The sequence below is a fragment of the Jaculus jaculus genome, chromosome 12, assembly GCF_020740685.1.
Source record: "Jaculus jaculus isolate mJacJac1 chromosome 12, mJacJac1.mat.Y.cur, whole genome shotgun sequence".
Classification (NCBI taxonomy): Eukaryota; Metazoa; Chordata; class Mammalia; order Rodentia; family Dipodidae; genus Jaculus; species Jaculus jaculus.
In genome coordinates, this window is record NC_059113.1 from 100,447,477 (window position 1) to 100,468,524 (window position 21,048).

Sequence of the window (21,048 nt, forward strand, 5' to 3'; positions counted from 1 at the left end):
AGGAGACCTCTTAGATGGAATACAGATGGCTTTAGGAAAAGAGGGAGGCCACAGCTGCCATCGAGCAAGGAAATGGTGACCTCAGTACTGCAACTGTATGGAACTGAATTCCGCCAAAGGCCTGAGTGAACCTGTGAAAGCGGGTGGCATCCCAAGCCTCCAACAAGAGGACCCAGCCTGGCCAACACCTTTTCTTCAAAATTGTTTACGTAAGTAGACATACCACTCTCTATTCCTACCTGCAGTCGCTGAAACCCTAATTATTCCCCTTTCTTGGTGGTATTGCTAGGGTCAGCCTTTCTTAATCTTTGGCCATTGCGGTGCGGTATTTCACTGTGATTTAAATTTGCATTTCTCCACTGGCTGATGAAGTGAAGCATCGCTCCAGGTGTTTATTTCCTACCCACATATCCTCTTGAGAAAAATATCTGACCTAATCTTTATCCTATTTTTTTTTTTAATATTTAAGTATGTGTTGCAGTCAAGTTCACAGTGCTGGTAGAAATCACCAAACCAAGAGCAGCTTGTGGGAAAAAGAGGCTTATTTTGGCTTACAGGCTCGCAGGGAAGCTCCACGATGGCAGGGGGAAATGATGGCATGAGCAAAGGGTGGACATCACCCCCTGGCTAACATCAGGTAGACAATAGCAACAGGAGAGTGTGCCAAACACTGGCTTAGGGAAACTGGCTATAACACCCATAAGCCCACCCCCAACAATACACTCCCTCCCAGAAGTGTTAATTTCCAAATCTCCATCAGCTGGGAACTTAGCATTCTGAACACCTAAGTTTATGGGGGACACCTGAATCAAATTACCATAGTATTTACTTATTTATTTATTTGGAAAGAAAAAGAAAAAGTTGCAGACAGAGAGTGAGGGAGCATGGGCATGCCAAGACCTCTAGCCACTGCAAATGCACCCCAGCCACACATGTCACCTTGTGCATCTGGCTTTACATAGGCCCTGGGGAATCAAACCTGGATCCTTAGGCTTTGCAGGCAAATGCCTTAACCACTGAGCCATCTCTCCAGTCCTGAACCTTCAAATTAAAAAAAATGTATTTATGTATTTGAGAGACAGAGGGAGACAGAGGCAGGTGGGGAGAGAGAGAGGGAAAGAGAATGAGAATGGGCTCACCAGGATCTCTAACCACTGCAAACAAACTCCAAACAAATGCACCACCTTGTGCATCTAGCTTATGTGGGTACTGGGGGAATTGAACCTGGGTCCTTAGGCTTCACAGGCTAGCACCTTAATCATTAAGCCATCTCTCCAGCCCCTGAACCTTCACATTTTTACTAGCCTCATCTAAGCTTCTCCTTTTCCCAACCTAAACCTTCTCTTCTTAAATAATAAGTAAAATTTTGTAGCCAGGGTGTTCACAATAACCTAATGGTGCAAGGTTGTATTTGGAACAATTCTTAAATTTCTTTTATTTTATTTTATATTTGAGAGGGAGAGAGACAGTATGGCTTTACATGGGTACTGGGGAATCAAACCTGGGTCCTTAGGCTTCACAGGCAAGCGCCTGAAAAGCTAAGCCATCTTTCCAGCTCCCAATTCTTAAATTTCTGTGCATGACGTCATCCATAGTTCAATATTATTTCCAGGAGGTCTCTGTGTGACGAACGGGTCTACAGCCTCCTCCCTTCCTCCTGGAGCCAGCTAGAGCGCAGTTAAATAACACCTTAAGCCGAATGGAGATGTGCTGGAGAGAACTATGGGATGCGTTCTAACCCCAAGTAGCGGGGCGAAAAGGGATGAGTGACGCGGTGACCCGAGCCTGTGATACCCACCGACCCCCACCCAGCTTCCTGCCCAAGCACCCTCGTGAGGCTCCGCGTCTGAGATTTAAAAGCAGATGTCTACCGTCATTCTTCTCGACAAGCCTGGAGCAAGGCCCTGGTTGTCAGGGTAACGGCGTGTCTGGAGGGAGCATCCGCGCTCCGGGGTTTCCATGGCAACTGCTCAGCGTAGAGCGAGGAGGCAGCAGGTGCGGTGTGCTGGGAAGAGCCTCGGGGTGGGGCCGGCGGGGGTGAGGACCCTGGGGAGCGTGGGGCGTGGCCGCCAGGCTGCAGCGCCCTCAAATCCGTCTCTTAAGTATGGGTTTTGTGTATATATATTTTAAAAAAAGAAACTACTTTAGGTGAAACATTTGGCTGAGAGCGCATTTGCAAAACCGAACCACTAATTCCTTCGTGCTTCGTAGCACCCAGCCTCTCTGTCCAGGAGCTGCTTGCGCTTTGGAAATGGTCCAGGTTCAAGAAGTACTGCCGAGGAGCGCCCCCAAACAGTAAGACTTTGTTGGCTGGAGTCCTAGGAACAGTTGATGCGCGCGCCTAAGCCATTGGGGGGGAAGGAAGCCGGGCGTGGTGGCGCACGCCTTTAACCCCAGCACTCAGGAGGCAGAGGTAGGAGGATCGTTGTGAGTTCGAGGCCAGTCTGGGACTACAGAGTGAGTTCCAGGTCAGCCTGGCCTAGAGTGTGACGCTACCTCGACAAATAAATGAAGAAGACTGTGTGGAGGAAGAGGGACACAGTAGCGTGAGCATCTTGCGCGGTGCGTGATGCCCAGGGCAGACGTCAAGTGGCAGTGGGGTTTAAGGCTGACGTGTGAACTCCTTTGCATTTGAGGTGTTGTTTGGGTTAATAACAAGAGCACAACCCGGTCTCTTGGTTTGGTTTGGGATACCGTTGAGGAAAAGGATCGCATATTTGCTGATCTGGAGTAGAAAAGAACCAAGGTTTCTGGAGAAATCCTCTGCCAAGTCTGGCATTTGAACCTTTTTCCTAGTGGGTCCAAGGGAGGCGTCCCCAGGGCTGGGGCAGGGTGACCGCGGTGGAGCGCGCAGACTTGGTCCCCGCCTGTCATCCGCGTGTCTCCGCGGCGCGGGGGAGGGGCGGGCCGTCTGGCACAGTGGTTCAACCTGGCAGCTGCGTTGGCGACACCGTGGAGCCTTTTTTTTTTTTTTTTTTTTTGAGTGTGCTCTCGGAAAATAAAGAAAGGGCTTTCCGTCTCCCGTCCGCATGTCGCTCCTGGCAGCTTTGAAAAGCGGCTCGCAGAGCTTTCTCGTGGTGGCTAATCAGTGACCCGAGGTGCCAGCCCTTCGGCGAGTAGCTGGAAACGTGAGTATGGTGATCCCGGGCGCAGCGTGGCTCCTAACGCTGCCACCAGCGAGCGCTGCGGCGGGGACGGCGACCCGGGCGCGGGCGTTGCGCGCGGTGGGCACGTCGCCACGCCTCGTCTGGAGGTGGCCGGCGACTGGGCCACAGCGCCCGCGGCTGCAGGAGGGGCTGGGTCTCGAGAGAGCATCGTTTGGGGACCGCTGGTGTCTTGGGGGAACCCAGCACCACGAGGGGAACCTTAGGCCTATGCAGCAGGTGTAGCTAGCCCCTGGCCTGCCTCGGATCGTTTGCATTTGTTTCTGGAGAAAAGGGAGAGGACGGTTTGGCTTTGTTGTTTTGTTTTGTTTGTTTTGTTTTTCCTTCGGTTGCAATCAGATGAAATTACAGTCTTCCGCCTGGGAGGACCTTTGTTCCCAGCTCGGTGACAGCCGCGGTGTGCCCTGAAGCGACCCGTTTTGGCAGCGCCCCAACCGAGTCTGTGTGGGTTCCTTTGGGAATCTTGGGGCTCGGAGACTTTTCAGGCTGCCCCTTCCCAAGCTCTCACGCAGTATTTGCTCTTACAGGGCAGATACAAAAACAGCAAGGCTTCCATCCTTCCGTTCTCCACCGCCTTCCCCCATCATGAATGCGAAGGGGTGAGGGAGTTTTTGTCACTACTGCATAGTAAAGGAAAATTGACCTTTTGCTTGGCATTTATATATAATTGTGGACAAGATTTGTAACTTTACAGAGCTGGTATCTCATGCAAGGTCTCTGGATATACAAGATACAAGGTTGATGTATATCTTTTTCGTGTGTATTTAATTAATTAATTTATTTATTTGAGAAAGAAAGAGAATGGGTGTGTCAGGGCCACCTGCCGCTGGAAATGAACTCCAGAAGCATGAGCCACACGGTGCATCTGGCTTATGTGGGTTCTGGAAAATTGAGCCTTAACCACTAAGCTATCTTTTCAGCCCAGTTCATGTATTTCTTTTTTAAAAAAAAAATTTTTTTTATTTTTATTTATTTATTTATTTGAGAGTGACAGAGAGAGAGAGAAAGAGGCAGATAGAGAGAATGGGCGCGCCAGGGCTTCGAGCCACTGCAAACGAACTCCAGACACGTGCGCCCCCTTGTGCATCTGGCTAACGTGGGTCCTGGGGAATCGAGCCTCGAACCCCGGTCCTTAGGCTTCACAGGCAAGCACTTAACCGCTAAGCCATCTCTCCAGCCCTATTTCCTTATTATTATTGTTATTATTATTTATTTGAGAGACAGAGAGTGAGAGAAGGAGGCAGAGAGAGAGACAGAATGGGAGTTCCAGGGCCTCCAGCCTCGGCAAATGAACTCCTGAGCATGCACCACCTTATGCATCTGGTTTACGTGGATCCTGGGGAACTGAACCTGAGTCCTTTGGCTTTGCAGGCAAACGCCTTAACTGCTAAGCCATCTTTCCAGACCTCGTGTATTTCTTAAAGAATCTTGGTGTCTCCTGGAGGATAAGAGTGGTGTGTTCCAAGGAGTGGCCGAATGGCTCCAGGACTACACATTTAGTGTTGGCCATGCATTCCTCCTCAGTCTTGTTCAGGCCCTAATGTGATGCAGACAGCTGTATGCCCTTGTCTGGTCTGCTGTTACCCTGCAGTCTCTGAGGTTTCCTTTCTGGATGATTTCTGCTGCCTGACCTCCAGCATCAGGGCTGTTGGCCATGAAGACCTGGCCTTACCTAGAGAAGACAAAACTACCCAGGGTGGAGAAGGCAGGCAGTGACCTGTCAAGAAAGTGCTAGAACTTCCCAAGTCACCATTAACTTATCCATAACCCACATAAAGATGGAAAAGTAATACCTCAAAATTATCAAAGTGATATCTCACTCTTAACCTAAGAGGCAGGCTACAATTTGGCCTGGTCTTTCAATGACACTTCCTACTGAATAGCGTCTTTCTGAGCAGGCGTTTAAAGATTGGCTTAATAAGAACAAGAAGGAAAGAAAGGAAAAGCAGACAAAATGGGGGGAAAAAAATCCAGAAAGGCAGCCATCAAATATAGCTCAGCTTGCATAAAAAGAGATTACTCCACTGATTATAAATTGTTTAATCCATGGATTTAAAACTCAAACTAGCCAGCCATGGTCCCAGTGCTCAGGAGGCAGAGGCAGGGGGATCACTGTGAGTTTGAGGCTGGCCTGAGACCACATAGTGAATTCCAGGTCGGCCTGGGCTAGAGTGAGACCCCACTTTAAAAAAATAAAAAATTAAAAACTCATGTCTATGGTCCTTTGATTTTGCATAACATTATGGCCTTGACCCAAAATATGACGTTTGATGTTCAGTGTCTGAATTTGAACCAAATCTTGAATTTTATTCTGGAGTATAGTTTTTCAGAGTTTTATAAAGGAGGTCCTTCTTAATAAAAACAAGATTATGATTACATTAAATACAAGTAATTCATGTGATTCTGAGATATTAGAATTGAAAAATAATACTCCTATTGAATTCTCTAGTAAAATAATAGACAAGGTGTTGTTCCACATTTTGTCCCTTAGTCTCTAGAAAGAAAAAGGTTTTATTTTTTTTAAAATGTACTTAGCTTCACGTGGTAGAGCTTGCCTTTAATCCCAGCATTTGGGAGGCAGAGGTAGAAGGATGCCATGAGTTCCAGGCCACCCTGAGACTACATAGTGAATTCCAGGTCAGCCTGGGCCAGAGCAAGACCCTCCCTCAAAAAAAAAAAAAAAAAAGAAGAAGAAGAAGAAGAAAAGTAAAAGGGCTGGAGATATGGCTTAGCAGTTAAAGTGCTTGCCTGTGAAGCCTAAAAACCTAGATTCAATTCCCTAGTACCCATGTAAGCCAGATGCACAAGGTGGCACATGCATCTGGAGTTTGTATGCAGTGGCTAGAGGTCCTAGTGTGCCCATTATCTCTCTCTCTCTCTCTCTCTCATTCTTCTCTCTCTCTCTCAAATAACTAAAATATTTTTAAAATATGTATTTATTTATTTATTTATTTATTTATTTATTTATTTATTTAAGCAAGAGAGAGAAATTGAGAGATACAGAATGGGCCCACCAGGGCTTCCCACCACTGCAGACAAACCCCAGATGCATGCACCACTTTGTACATCTGGCTTTATGTGGGTACTGGGGAGTCAAACCCAGGCTGTGAGGTTTTGCAAGCAAGTACCTTTAACCACTGAACCATCTCTCCAGCCTTAGACACTGGCTTTTGACCAGATTTCCAGTATCAGGTGTGAATTCCTTCCTGTGCATCTGGCCTCAAATCTAGTCTGAAAGCAACTGGTAACTCACAACAGTCATGCCACTATTACCCCAGTGGACACATCTTGCCTGACAGGTCAGTGCTATAGCATGAGGGTCCACAGCTGAATAAGACTGTTGATGACAATCCTCTAGTATCCTACATAGACCCTTCTAGCCAGCAGAAAAGAAGCTTCTATCTCACTTCCAGCTTGATAGTTCTATGTCCTGCAACCAAACCATATGGGTCTCAAACAACAGGGTCTTACTGGCTAGTTCTGTTGGATAACTAATAGCAGTGGTAATTGCCTGTATTATTTTGAGGACCTCAGGGACTGCCATAACCAATGATTCATAGGGAAATAGCCAACCTCTGGTGGTGGAATTTTCATGTAATAACATATGGCTCGGGGATCAGCTTTATCCACTCAAGCTCTGTTTTCAAATTAAAATTTTTAATTTAATTTATTTATTTACAAGCAGAGACACATACAGGGGGCAGGCAGAGAGAGAAAGAGAGAGAGAGGGACAAAATGGGTGCTCCAGGGCCTCCAGCCACTGCAGTTGAACTCCAGATGCTGTGCCACTTGGTGCATCTGGCTTTACATGGATACTGGGGAATTGAACCTGGGTGGTTAGGCTTTGCAAGCAAGTACCTTAATCACTGAGCCATCTCTCCAGCCCTAAATTTAGTTTTTAAAATTTGCTTTACCAAGTATGTTCTCCTTCAGGCTTTTTCATACATCCTTCGTTTTGGATACCTTCTCTCACCCTCTCTTCTTCCCCATTGTCCTGCCCCACTTCTTGCTTGAGCCTTTCCATCCCAGTAGTTCCCTTGTACTTTCCCCTCTCACCTGGACTACCACCCTCTCCCTCACACTTAGAGCCTCCTTTCCTCCCTTCTCATGTGCCCCTCTCCAGTTTCCTGGACTCGGCACACACTCACTCCCCCGCATGGGAGAAACATAAGATATTTGTCTTTTGGAGCCTGGGTTAGTTACCTCTCTGATATAATATTTTCTATTTCCATCTATTCTCCTACAAATTTCATAACTTCATTTTTCTTTATACCTGAATAAAATCCCTTGGGCATATGCACATTTTCATTATCCATTCATCAGTTGATGGACCTATAGGCTGGTTCCATTTCTGTGTTGTAAACAGAGCAGCAGTAAACATGGCACCTCTGTCATAGGATATCACATCCATTTTGGGTTTATGCTAAGGAGTGGCACAACTGGGTCGTGTGGTAGTTCTATTTTAGCTTATCGAGAAACCTTGGCACTGATGTTTACAGTGTCTGCGCCCATTTACAGTCCCACCAACAGTGACTGGAGTTTATCTTTTCCCACATCCTAAGGTAAAAGGATCTTCATGAGTTAGAGGCCAGCCTGGGTAAGGGAGTGAGTTCTAAGCCAGCCTAGGCTCGAGTGGGACCCTGCCACATACACACAAAAAGGGCTCCCTGGGTGCAACAGAAACATGGGTCCATCCCTTTAACAACAAACTCTATCCACAGGAGCAAGCAGGGAGCATAATTGCTGAGGGCCCAAGGCCTGATGGGATTGCTTGAGGGGATCATGGGTATAAGCTCTCCTCCGAGGTGACCCTATCAGATCTGCTAAAGGAAGTCTAGAACTCCAGCGTTTGATCCATTAATATGGAATTTCCAGATCTTTAAAGATTACCAACTAATTAAAGTATTTAAAAATGCATCACACTTGCCAAACCAAATACCCCTGCTAGAGTTGGACCAGAGTCCGGATTGGGCAACCTCTCCAGATCCTTGCCTTCTGCAGGGCAGGGCAGGACAGGACAGGGCAGGGGCACAAGGTAAGGCTGGACTACCTATTTCCCCAGGATACCTATTTTCTTCTAGTGTTAGCCCTCTAAGTTTATGCCTTCCCTTTTAAAAATTGTGTATTTTGGTTTATTTATTTAAGACACACAGAGAAAGAGAGAGAGAGAATAGGTGCATAACCAGGGCCTCTATCCATTGCAAACAAACTCCAGACACATGCTCCACCTTGTGCATCTGGCTTATGTGGCTCCTGGGGAACTGAACCTGGGTCCTTTGGCTTTCCAGGCAAGTGTCTTAATTGCTAAGCCATCCCTCCAGCCCTGCCTTCCATTTATTTATTTATTTATTTATTTATTTATTTATTTATTTATTTATTTATTTATTTATTTATGAGAGAGAGAGAGGTAGGTAGAGAGAATAGACATTTCATGGCCTCTAGCCACATGCGCCACCTTGTACATCTGGCTTTACATGGGAACTGGAGAATTGAACCTGGGTCCTTTGGCTTTGCAGGCATGTGCCTTAACCACTAAATCATCTCTCCATGGCTCCCTTTTTAACATGGGATAGATATTTGTGGCCGCATTCTCCGTGCAGGCCCAAGACTTTCTGGTCAAAGTGTCTTCTCCTCTGGAGATCTCTCTGGATTATTAGCATGAAAGAACTTTCTCTAGCTTCCTTGGCTTCCCTCAACTGTAAGTCAAAGGAGGGTGGTTTGAGGCGATTAACCACACCAGGTCTCCTCTCTGACCTCAGAGGTCCCTGAGCACCTCCACTGGAGGCAGAAATGGATGACTCGAGACTGGGAGGCATGGAAAGTGTCCTAAAGCCGTCCCTATTGCCTGTGTCCTGGGTTAGAGAGATGGGCACAGGGCCTAAACCACAAGTTGTTCTTGCACATAAGCAGTATTGATGGTACAATAGAATCTACAAATGAGACTGCAAAGTTCCCAGATGACACATATCTTTATTATTATTATTCTTCATGAGAAAGATGAAGAGTGAGAGCAACACAGAGAGAGAGAGAGAGAGAGAGAGAATTGGTGCACTGCGATCCAACTCCAGATGTGTGTGCCATCTTGTGCGCATGTGCAGCCTTGTGCTCATATGTCACCTTGATCGTCTGGCTTATGTAGGATCTGGGGAACCGAACCTGGGTCCTTAGGCTTTCCAGGCAAGCACTTTAACCACTGAGCCATCCCTCCAGCCTGCAGTTGTCACATATCTTGACTTCCCCTGTAGCTTTCTCTAAGGCACACAAACAGTGGGCAATGGTGTGCCCCCATAGCAGAGAACGATGGGAAGCTACACTCCTTCAGAGACCAGTGTCTGCCAAATGCAGAAGCCATTCAAGAGGCCTAGAAACGTGGGTTGGCTGCGTTCGCCCTGCCTCTCTTCCTTGGTTAGGCTCTTGTATTTTGGCTTGGCTCTCCATTGTTTTTGTTTCATTTTGTTTATTTTGACACATAGTAACTAAACATATGTATGGGGTATACTTAGATGGTTTACATCTATTTACCTTGCGTAATGATCAAATCAGGGTAATTAGCATATTCATTACTTCAAACATTTATAATGTGGCAACAGCAGCATTCAAAATCCTCTGTACTAATTGTTTTGAAATGCAGTGCATTTTTATGAACTGCAGTCACCTGGCTGGGCGTGGAACACTTGGATTTATTCCTCCCAGTTACCTGTATGTAATTTTTCAGCCAGTGACAGCTCATTCCTATTCTCTCCCCTGCCAGCTTCTGGTTACTAAATGCTACTCTCTATTTCTCTAATGTTAAATCTTTGTTTTCCACATATCAGTAAGGTCGTATAGTGCTTATCTTTCTGTGGTTGGCTTATTTCCTTTCTTTCTCTCTCTCTTTCTTTCTATTTTTTTCTTTTTTGAGGTAGCATTTCACTCTAGCCCAGGTTGACCTGGAACTCATTATGTAGTCTCAGAGTAGCCTTGAACTCATGGCAATCCTCTTACCTCTGCCTCCCAAGTGCAGGGATTAAAGGCATGTGCCACCTTGCCCAGCTGGATTTATTTCCTCAATACAATGTCCTCCAGGTTCAACGTGTCACAAATGGCAGGATTTCATTCCTTTATCCTGTTGTTTTCTTTACCCACTCATCTACTGATGAACACTTAAGTTAACTCCATATCTTGGCTACCATGCATACTGTTGCAATAAACATGACGTGCAGATGTCTCCTTGGCATATGCACCCAGCAATAGGATTTCTGTATCGTATAGTCGTGTTTGAGGCACCCAGTACTGTTTTACATGGAAGCTACACTAAATACATTCCCTTCAATGGCCTCACCAGTGAAGGCTTTATGAATCACTGGCCTCCCTGGAAAATTCTTTGGGACCATAAAAGTTATAAATCTGAAGATGGCCAGACTCCTTATCAGGCCACTTAAGAAATAGCCCTAATCCCCTCTCAGTGGGTGATCAGTCAACAAAAGAAAAGTAAACTGTGGATAGAGACAGCCTAAAGTTTGTTTAACCCTCCTCCATAGCCCCCATCTCAGGCTGTCCTGAAGCCTAATTCCTTAAAATCCCCAGTGCCCATTCAAGGGGCTGCCATTCCGATTTCCCACTGGAAAAGGCAGCCCCTGGGGTACTCCATTTAAGTCTATGCTGTTGGGGTCGGCTCTTCTGTCTGCCTTACATTCCTCATGTTACCCTGGCTGATCCCAACTTCTAACAACCAGCATGTATTACTTCTTCTTATCATTATTATTTTTTAATCATAGCCTTTCTAAGTAGAGTGAGGTGCTTTCTCCTGAATGGAATCCCCTAAGACCTATCTATGCTTTTGACAGTCTGTTTGTTTGCCTGTAGTTCCGGATTCCTCCACTCATTCTTCTGCAGCTGATTCTCATGCCCCAGAGTTTTCTGAAACTTTCTTTTCTTTTCACACAATATTTTTATTTATTTATTTATTTGCAAGCAAAGAGAGCGAGAGAGAGAGAGAAAGAGACAGACAGAGAGAGAATGGGCATTGCCAGGGCATCTTGCCTCTGCAAATAAACTCCAGACACATATACCACTTTGTACATCTGGCTTTATGAGGGTGTTGAACCCGGGCCATCAGGCTTTGCAAGCAAGTCCCTTAAACTAACACTTAGCTATCTCTCCAGTCCAAAATATATTTTCTTTTGAGAAATGTCTGGCCAGTTTTAAAATTTTTATTTATTTGTTTATTCTCTGGTTTGTGTTAAAATCAGTTTCTTAGTTTCTGCTGTTGAGATGTTTGAGTTCTTTATTCCGGATGTTAAGTCCTTGTTGGGTGACTGGTTGGTAAATACATTCTTCTCATCTGTAGTTTGCTGTCCACTCTGTGATGGTACCCTTTGGAGGCAAAGCTTTTTCGTTGGATAGAGCGCCATCTGATTGAGTTTTGCTTTTGTTCCCAGTACTTTTTATATTTTTATGAGAGAGAGAATTGGTTTGCTAGGGCCTCCAGAACTGCAACCAGACTGCAGATGAATGTGCTACCTTGTGCATCTACCTTCTGTGGGATCTGGGAGTTAAGCATGGGTCCTTGGGCTTCACTGACAAGTGTCTTAACTGCCAAGCCATCTCTCCAGCCCTGTTCCCAGTACGTTTGAGGTCCTATCAAAAAACAAAGCAGCCGGGCATGGTGGTGCACGCCTTTAATCCCAGCACTCGGGAGGCAGAGGTAGGAGGATTGCCATGAGTTCAAGGCCACCCTGAGATGACAGAGTTAATTCCAGATCAGCCTGGACCAGACTGAGACCCTACCTCAAAAAACAAACAAAAAAAAAAAAAAAAAGCAAACAAAAACCCGGCATGGTGGCACACGCCTTTAACCTCAACACTTGGGAGGCAGAGCTAGGAAGGTTACCATAAGTTTGAGGCCACCTTGAGACTACATAATGAATTCCAGATCAGCCTGAGTTAGAGTGAGACCCACTTGGAAAAACAAACAAACAAAAATCCTTATTCAGGCCAGTAGTAGTTTCATAGGTTTGCATCTTACAGTTAACCCTAAAAGACTTAAGCCTTTTTTTTTTTTTTTTTTTTTTTTTTTTACTTTTTACTGGTTCTGGGTCTCAAACTCAGCATTTTGGGCATTCTAGGCAATTGCTTTACCATGATAGTCTGTTTTGAATTGATTTTGTGCAGTTGTGTGTGTGCATGTGCATGCACCTTCATGTGGAGGGGGCGCACGTGTACGTATATGCACATATGTGTGAAGGCCAGAGGAGAGCCTCAGGTGCCATCCCTCAGGAATCATCTGCCTTTTGGAGTTCACCACGTAGGTTAAGCTGTCTAGCTCACAAGACCCAGGGATCTACCTGGCTGTCCTCCCTCCCCTCTATGCTGGGACTGCAAGCTTGTCAGCAAAGCCGCGCTTTTTAAATGTAGATTCTGGGGCTTGAACCCAAGTCCTCACGCTTACAAGGCAAGCACTTTACCACCTGAGCTATCTCTCAGCCCTTGAGTTGATTTTTGTAAATGGTGAGATATAGGGGTAAAGTGTCATTCTTCTGCATGTGGCTACTCTGTGTTCTTGATACAGAAATTTTGGGGTTCCTTGCCAGTGCACTTAACTGATATGCCAATGTACCAATAATTTGGGGATATTCCTGGATTCTTGTTTTATGGATTTGGTTTATGAAATCCACAGACCAGAGGATATAGTTCAGAATTATTTTATTGTAGCTTAGAGTTCTAGGAGGAAGAGCTTTAAAAGAAGGGGAGCTTAGGCTGGAGAGATGGCTTAGCGGTTAAGCGCTTGCCTGTGAAGCCTAAGGACCCTGGTTCAAGGCTCGATTCCCCAGGACCCACGTTAGCCAGATGCACAAGGGGTGCATGCATCTGAAGTTCATTTGTAGTGTCTGGAGGCCTTGTTGTGCCCGTTCTCTCCCTCTCCCTCTCTTTCTCTCTCTCACTCTCAAATAAATAAATAAATAAATAAAATAAGAGAAGGGGAGCTTGAGGGATGTAAGGAAGACATAGCTCTTGCCCAGGGAGGTAAGAAGGGATTTGAGAAGCCCACCTTAAGACTCAGGATGAGGGGTTTTTGTTTTGTTTTGTTTTTGTCTTTGTTTTTGAGATAGGGTTTTGCTGTATTTTAGGATGACCTGAAATTCACTATGTAGTCTCCTCTGGGTGGCCTCAAATTCATGGCAATCCTCCTACCTCTGCCTCCTGAGTGCTGGGATTAAAGGTGTGCTCTACCACGCCCTGCTCAGGTTGGGATTTTCTGTGAGCCCTGTGGATGGGAGGCTGGTTTAGTCTGTCTAGTCCAGATGTCAGGAGTCCACGGTCAGGATTTCGGGAAAAGGGCAATCTTCCCAAAAATCTTGTTTGGAGGAGTCTCCTTGGAAGGGAGAGCAAGGACTCGCCCAGGGAGAAGTGACAAGGAGAGGTCAGGCCAGTCTAACCAACTGTTCTAAGTGTAATGACCTAGCTTTGCCCTGCAGATCCAAGGACAATCCCACATTTAATCTAGGAGAAAGCTGTTTACTTTGGGGTCCTGTCACCCCCCCCCAAACTATCTCATTCTCAGTACTGTTTACTGAAGAGACTGGCCTTTCCACAGAGTGTATTCTTAACATCTTCGTTGGAAAGCTGATGGGTTTTGTTTGGATATTGGGGGGGGGGTAGATAGTGAGGACAAAGGGTGGGGGCTATGGTTTGCTGATGGAAGGCAGGATCTCTACTTCTCCCTGGCTGTTTCCCCGATACGACACCTCCCTCCCTTCCCAGTGATGTCCTGAGAGCCATCTGGGGCAAGAGTGAGACTTGTGTGTACATAGTAGCAGAGTCAGGACAGAGGACCTGAGAATTTAGCCCAGCACAGATACACAAGAGGCAGCTTTGTGCATCAACGAAATCAGCACTCTGTAGTGGCTCCTGGTTTTCATTTCCTATGGGTTTGGGGTATGTTGGCACAACCACAGTGGCAAGACACGGGGGCTGCTGTGTCCCTTCACAGGCAAGAAAAACGTGACCACGCTATCTCAGTCCTTCTTCTGCCCCTGAGTCTTCAAAAAAGCAAGGCTTACCATCCAAAGATGTCCCTATTGTGGAGAAGGGAGGGGGGCTCAGAAGCTAGAAAAGGGAAGGGCGCAGGACAGAGAGGTTTCGTTGGAGTCTGCTTGCCAAAGGGCAGGCGTCTGTTTCTTGGAAACAGAAGTCACAGCAGCGCTGATACTGAGCAGCCAAAGCCCCAGGCGGGACCAGAGCGGCCCAGTCTAGTGTATTTATCCTCTCTTGTGACTGCGTGAAAGTAAAAAAATAAACGTCTCTCTTCCTGGAATTGTAGATTAGCACATTCCTCCCTGCCAGCCTCTGCTGCCAGCTGGGACCAATTCCCAAGGCCAGGGGTGTTTGCTGGGCTGTTGAGGCCTGTTTCATGGTTTGACAGTGCCTTGTTTTAAACCACTAAGCAGCCTCAGGGCCAGACCCAGGGTCCCTCCCCTGACCCACTCCTTTCTGTTGTGGGACCGATCTGCAGAGCTTACGTAGCATTCAGCACTTCTCCATCCTTCTTCTGGTCTATCACAGCCCAGGTTGCTTGTTAAATACCACAGGCTGCCCTGCATCAGAGTCTGGGAGAGGCTATCTGCACCATCACCATGTATTCTCCTTTCAGGTAGTTTATCTGGTTACCTTCCTATTCTAGAACTTTCTTGCTGGATATTTCACTTTCATAAAGTTACTACTTAAAAAAAATCTACTTACGTGTGTCCAATCGAGATGGCTTAGCGGTTAAGCACTTGCCAAAGCCTAAGGGCCCCAGTTTGAGGCTCAATTCCCCGGACCTACGTTAGCCAGATGCACAAGGGGGTGCATGCGTCTGGAGTTCATTTGCAGTGGCTGGAGGCCCTGGCACGCCCATTCTCTCTCTCTCTCTTTCTGTGTGTATGTGTGTGTGTGTCTTCCTATTTCTCTCTCTGCCTGTCACTCTCAAATAAATAAGTAAAAATGAACAACAAAAAAGAATTTTTTTTAAAAAAGTGTGTCCAATCTATTCTTTGAACTTCATGGTGGTAGTGGAAAAAAAATCATTTAAGGAGAAATTTGATACTATAGCCTACCATGCAATTATGCACCCATGACTAATCAATTCATCACAGCCAGTGAAGATCAAAGATGCTCATGTTATTAAATTAATGAGAATATTATTATATTTCAACTATGCAAGGCCATAAATTAGAATTGGTTTTTAAAAGCTCAATTCCACCAGACATATTACTATATTGATATTAATTAATTATATTACTTATGTGTGCATTTTCAGTGCTAGGGATCAACGCCAGAGCCTTATACATGCTAAGCAAATGATCTCCTAGCACTATAAAAACAAGACAAGTTGGTGTTGGTGCACACCATTAATCCCAGCACTCAGGGAAGCTGAGGTAGGAGGATGGCTGTGGGTTTGAGGCTAGCCTGAGACTACATAGTGAATTCCAGGTCAGCCTGGCCTAGAGCGTCTCCTACCTCAAAAAACCAAAAACCCTAACAGTAACAACATATTAATGACTTACAGTCAATAGTATAGACTGAAAACTTAAGCTTCAAACTACATTACAATAATAGTGATAGAATTCTTTGGCATATATACTTGCATACCCACAAAAAGAATGGGCAGGTTTAGCAGTTACTGTATTGCTGCTGGGACAAAAGCTACATACCAAGTCCCATTTTACTGTAAAGTATGTTATTCTCATTATTTTAGAGTAACAAGCTAAAAACTAAATCATTTTCTAAATACATAATTGGAGCCGGGCGTGGTGGTGCACGCCTTTAATCCCAGCACTCGGGAGGCAAAGGTAGGAGGATTGCCATGAGTTCAAGGCCACCCTGAGATAACAGAGTTAATTCCAGGTCAGCCTGGACCAGAGTGAGACCCTACCTCGAAAAACCAAAAAAAAAAAAAAATACTAATAATAATAAATAAATAAATACATAATTGGATATTGTGGGCAACAGAAATACAGAACACTTCAAGTTATTAATTTAAGTATTAAATTAATTAACTATTTGCCCTGTTTCTTCCACAGGAATTTTTTAAAGGAAGCAGAATGCAATTTTAAATATTTTTTATTTTTTTATTTATTTGAGAGAGAGAAGAGGCAGATAGATGAGGGAGGGAAGGAGGGAGGGATTGAGAGAGAGAGAGAATGGATGCACCAGGCCTCCAGCCACTGCAAATGAACTCCAGATGCATGTGCCCCCTTGTGCATCTGGCTTATGTGGGTCTTAGGGAATTGAACCTGGGTCCTTTGACTTTGCAGGCAAGCGCCTTAACTGCTAAGCCATCTCTCCAGCACCCAGAATGCAATTTTAACAATTAGTTCTTGCTGTTGTATTTAGAAGAAAGATTTGTGCCCCCCAAAAAACTAGACAAAGAATAAAACAAAGACTTGTAAGGTGGAGCTAGACTGCTGATTACGTACTGGGACAAGTGACCCAGGCAGCCAGGGCTAGGAAGTGAGGCCAGCACCTGCTAACACAGTCAGCGCTCTTGGGATCTGAGAAATGACCTTGCCGTGGGAGGGTAAGCAGGGAGCCCAGCTCAAGTGGAAGCTGAATGAACACGAGCTTTGGCCTCTCATGGAGCAGGATGCTCTTCTGATCCGTGAGACAGGTGATGGGGAGTGACTGAACAGTTTGCTCAAGACCCCGAGCCTCAGTTTCCTCCTTGGGATGAGATCGTCACTGCAGGCAGCTTTAAGGGCTGAACAGAATCTTCATTAATGGTACAGAATGGCTCACGGAGCACAGGGGATTAATCCCAGGTGACTGTCTAGCATCAGTTCAAAACCAAAATGGGATTGACCAGATTTCACTGTAAGAATGAGGACTTTGAACTTGTCACCAAAATGATGGGCGGCCAGGGGGGTCACCATAGGTTCTGTAGGAAGGGAAAACTTTTTGGATTTTACTTTGTTGTTGTTTGGGTTTTGGTTTTCAAGGTAGGGTTTGGCTGTAGCCCAGGCTGACCTGGAATTCACTAAGTAGTCTCAGGCTGGCCTTCCATTCACAGCGATCCTCCTACCTCTGCCTCCCAAGTTCAGGGATTAAAGGCGTGCGCCATCATGCCCGGCTACAGATTCTTAAATAGCTGAGTATCTGCTTGGGTTTTTTTCTCCTTGTCTATGTAATTCAAACATTAATACTTGAAAAGATGCATCAAAATTCTTAAACTGGAAGCTGGGCTTGGTGGTACACGCCTTTAATCCCAGCACTCGGGAGGCCAAGCTAGGATGATCATCGTGAATTCAAGGCCACCCTGAGATGACAGAGTTAATTCCAGGTCAGCCTGGACCAGAGTGAGACCCTACCTCGAAAAACCAAAAAAAAAAAAAAAAAAAAAAAAAAATTAAAAATTCTAAAGCCAGGCTGGAGAGATGGCTTAGCGATTTAGGGACTTGCCTGTGATTCTCCAGGTCCCACATAAGCCAGAGGCACAAGGTGGCACATGCGTCTGCAGTTTGTTTGCAGTGGCCAGAGGCCCTGGCGTGTCCATTCTCTGTCTCTCCCTCCCACTGTCTATCTCAAATAAAAATAAATAAAATTCTCAATCTATTTGAAGGGATTTTGCATTAATGACTGTTTGAGGGTTGACTGCTGATGGAATACCTGATGCAAACATCACAACATATATACACACATCACAGATGCACAGAGCACCATATTAATATGTTCAAGCTTTATGTTTTCATGCAACAAGTATAAAATAAAATAAATTTAATTTTAAAAAATGGGACAAGGGAAATGGCTCTGCCATTAAAGTCACTTGTTTGCAAAGTCTGCTGGCCCAGTACCCACATAAAACCAGAGGCATGGGCTGGAGAGATGGCTTAGCGGTTAAGGCACATGCCTGCGAAGCCTAAGGACCCACGTAAGCCAGATGCACAAGGTGGCGCACGCATCTGGAGTTCATTTGCAGTGGCTGGAGGCCCTGGCATGCCCATTCTCTCTCTTTCTCTCTCCCTCCCCCTCTCTATCTCAAATAAATAAATAAATAAACTCTTAAAAAAAACCAGATGCTCAAAGTGGCACATGTGTCTAGAGTTCATTCACAGCAGCAAGAGGCCCCAGCATGCCCATTCTCTCCCTCTCTTTTCTCCCTTTCTCTCTCTCTGTCTCTCTCTCTCTCTCTCTCTCTCTCTGTGTGTGTGTGTAATAAATAAATACCAGGGCTCTCTCCCCTCCATTTCTCTGTCAGGGTGTACAGTGGATGTCCATGACCTGCTCTGTCTGCTGGAATTCTTCAGCTCACACACTCCCTGCCTTCCACATATTTGAAGGAACTTCACGTCTGACCATTCACATTCCCATTCTCTTTGTGGGCATGCTAGTGTATTTTAAAAAGTTCTATCACTGTTATTGTAATGCAGTTTGAAGCTTAAGTTCTCAGTCTGCGCTATTGACATGGGAACCACTAATGTATTGTTGCTTGTGGAAGTTTGTGTTTCGTTTTTGTGGTGCTGGGGATGCAAGCCAGGACTGCGTACATGTTTGGTAAACAATCTACTATACCCTCAGCCTTGCGTTTTTGTTGTTGTTGTTTTTTGAGGTAGGGTCTCCCTCTAGCCCAGGCTGACCTGGAATTCACTGTATAGTCTCAGCATGGCCTCAAACTCATGGCAATCCTCCTACCTCTGCCTCCCAAATGCTGGGATCAAAGGCATGCGCCACCATGCCCCGCCAGCCTTAATTTTTTTTTAAATTTATTTTTATGTATTTACTTGCAAGCACAGAGAGATAGAGAGCAAGGAGACAGGAAAATGATCATGCCAGGGCCTCCAGCCACTGCAAACAAACTCCGGATGCATGTGCCACTTTGTGCATCTGGCCTTACAGGGGTACCACGGAATCAAATCTGGGTCGTTAACCCAACCCTGCTTTTCAAAAATGGAACAAAGCCAAGGCCAGCCTAGGCTACATAGCAAGTCTGAGACCAGCCCAGGATACATAGGACTGTCTCAAATAAAAGGCAGACAGTAGGGATGTCTCAGTGAATAGAGTGCTTGCAGTAAAAGCGTGAGGATCTGAGTTTCGATCCCTGTACCCATGTAAATTTGCTGGAGGAGCATGGCTGCCTAACTGGAATCCCAGTGTTTAGGAGCGGCTCCCTGAGGCAAACTAGATAGCTAGCTAGACTAACTACTCATAAAGCAAGCTCTGGGCTAAAAGTTCAACACCTTTCTCGGTGGAGAGCCATCAAGGAAGACATCCAAAATCAAGTTCTGGGGTTGGAGAGATGGCTTAGCAATTAAGGCACTGTGAAGCCAAAGAACCCAGGTTCGATTCCCTAGGACCCAGGTAAGCCAGATGCACAAGGTGGCACATGCATCTGGTGTTCATTTGCAGTGGCTGGAGGCCCTGGTGCACCCATTCTCCCTATGTCTCCTCTCTATCTCTTTCCCTCTGCTTGCAAATAAAGTAAAAAAAATTAAAAAACAAAACGAGAAAAATCAAGCTCTGGCCTTGCAGCAGTTACTGTATTGTTGCTGGGACAAAAGACCTAACCAGAAGCAGCTTATGGGAGGACAGAGTTTCTTTCAGTTGACAGTCATGGCAGAGCAGACAGGTAAGAGTCACTTCTCCTCAGCTAGGGTACACCAGCTAGCTTTGCTAGGCAGGCTAGGCTGGAACATCCCAAGGTTTGTCCCACTGACATACCACCTCCAAGCAAGATTCTACCTCCCGATGGCTCCACCAGCTGAGCACTAAGGAGGAGGCTTAATCACTAACATTTGAAGCCATGGGGGACATTTCACATTTAAACCACCACAGACATTCACATGTATGTACACACATGTGTATGCACACACACATGTGCCCATACTTATACAAGCATACAAACACACACACCAAAAAAATTAAAATAAATTAAAATGTGGGGGTGCATAGCTTTCTTTAATCCAAACTCTCTGAGGCAGAGAGAGGAAGATCACTGTGAGTTTGAGGCCAGCTTGAGATACATAGTGAATTACAGACTAGCTTAGGCTACAGCAAGACCCTACCTCAAAATAAATAAATAAATAAATAAATAAATAAATAAATAAATAAATAAATAAATAAAATGTAACACATGTTTGACCGATGTATTCATTACCTCTAGTGGAAACAAAAGTCCACCAGAGGAAATAAATTGAAAAGTGTTTCTCATTTATGGAAACTGTATGGTCTAGGGTCAGCCTCCCCTAGGCCTTCAATCTTTCTGGAAAACTAGTACTGGAAATAGAGTCATCTAATATGTCATCCAGGGCTGGAGAGATGGCTCAGTGGTTAAGGCGCTTGCCTGCAAAGCCTAAGGACCCATTTTCTACTCTCCAGATCCCACATTAGCCAGACACACAAAGGTAAGGCAAGCACAAGGTCACACATGCCCACTAGGTGGTGCAAATGTCTGGAATTTGATTGCAGTGGCTGAGGCCCTGGCCAATTCTCTCTGTGTGTCTCTCTAAAAAAATAAATAATAAATAATACATCATCCAAAATAAAGTTACACCTACTAGTCACTGCTGTGAGGCTTGAATTTCATGAAAATTCACTACTTAAATTTATTATTCCTATTATCCTTCCACGTGTTCCCACAGTCCATTATTTTTACCTCTTGTAAGTAAGATACAACTGCACTATGCTTTGGGTTGGTAAAGACTGATATCCCGTGGTTATATCTCTTTTTTACAACATTCCGGAATGGCTCAGTGCAATGTCTGGTTATGAGTCAGCCATACCCTTCACCGGGGCTCAGAAACTTTTTGTGTCCCTTGGAATGACATATTTCTCTGAAATGTTTCTCTCACTTTCCCCCTCCCCCTTCCTTTTTCCCACTGAGTTGGCCTTTATTAACATTAACAAGGAGTGGGGTGGGTGGTGGTAAGCT

The 21,048-nt window shown here is 45.3% G+C and overlaps 1 protein-coding gene across 3 annotated transcripts in view; it reads left to right on the forward strand.

Annotated features, from left to right (window-relative positions):
- Positions 1–2,122: 2,122 nt before the first annotated feature.
- Positions 2,123–21,048, forward strand: part of Trim2 (tripartite motif containing 2) — a 192,862-nt gene continuing 173,936 nt past the window's right edge. The window contains exon 1 of one of the 3 annotated variants that reach the window (XM_045130717.1): positions 2,123–2,295. The gene's annotated coding sequence lies outside the window, so the exon portion shown is untranslated. Of the gene's footprint in view, positions 2,296–3,004; positions 3,129–21,048 lie in introns of those variants that run through there. The other 2 variants (XM_045130715.1, XM_045130716.1) reach the window with 2 other exon arrangements.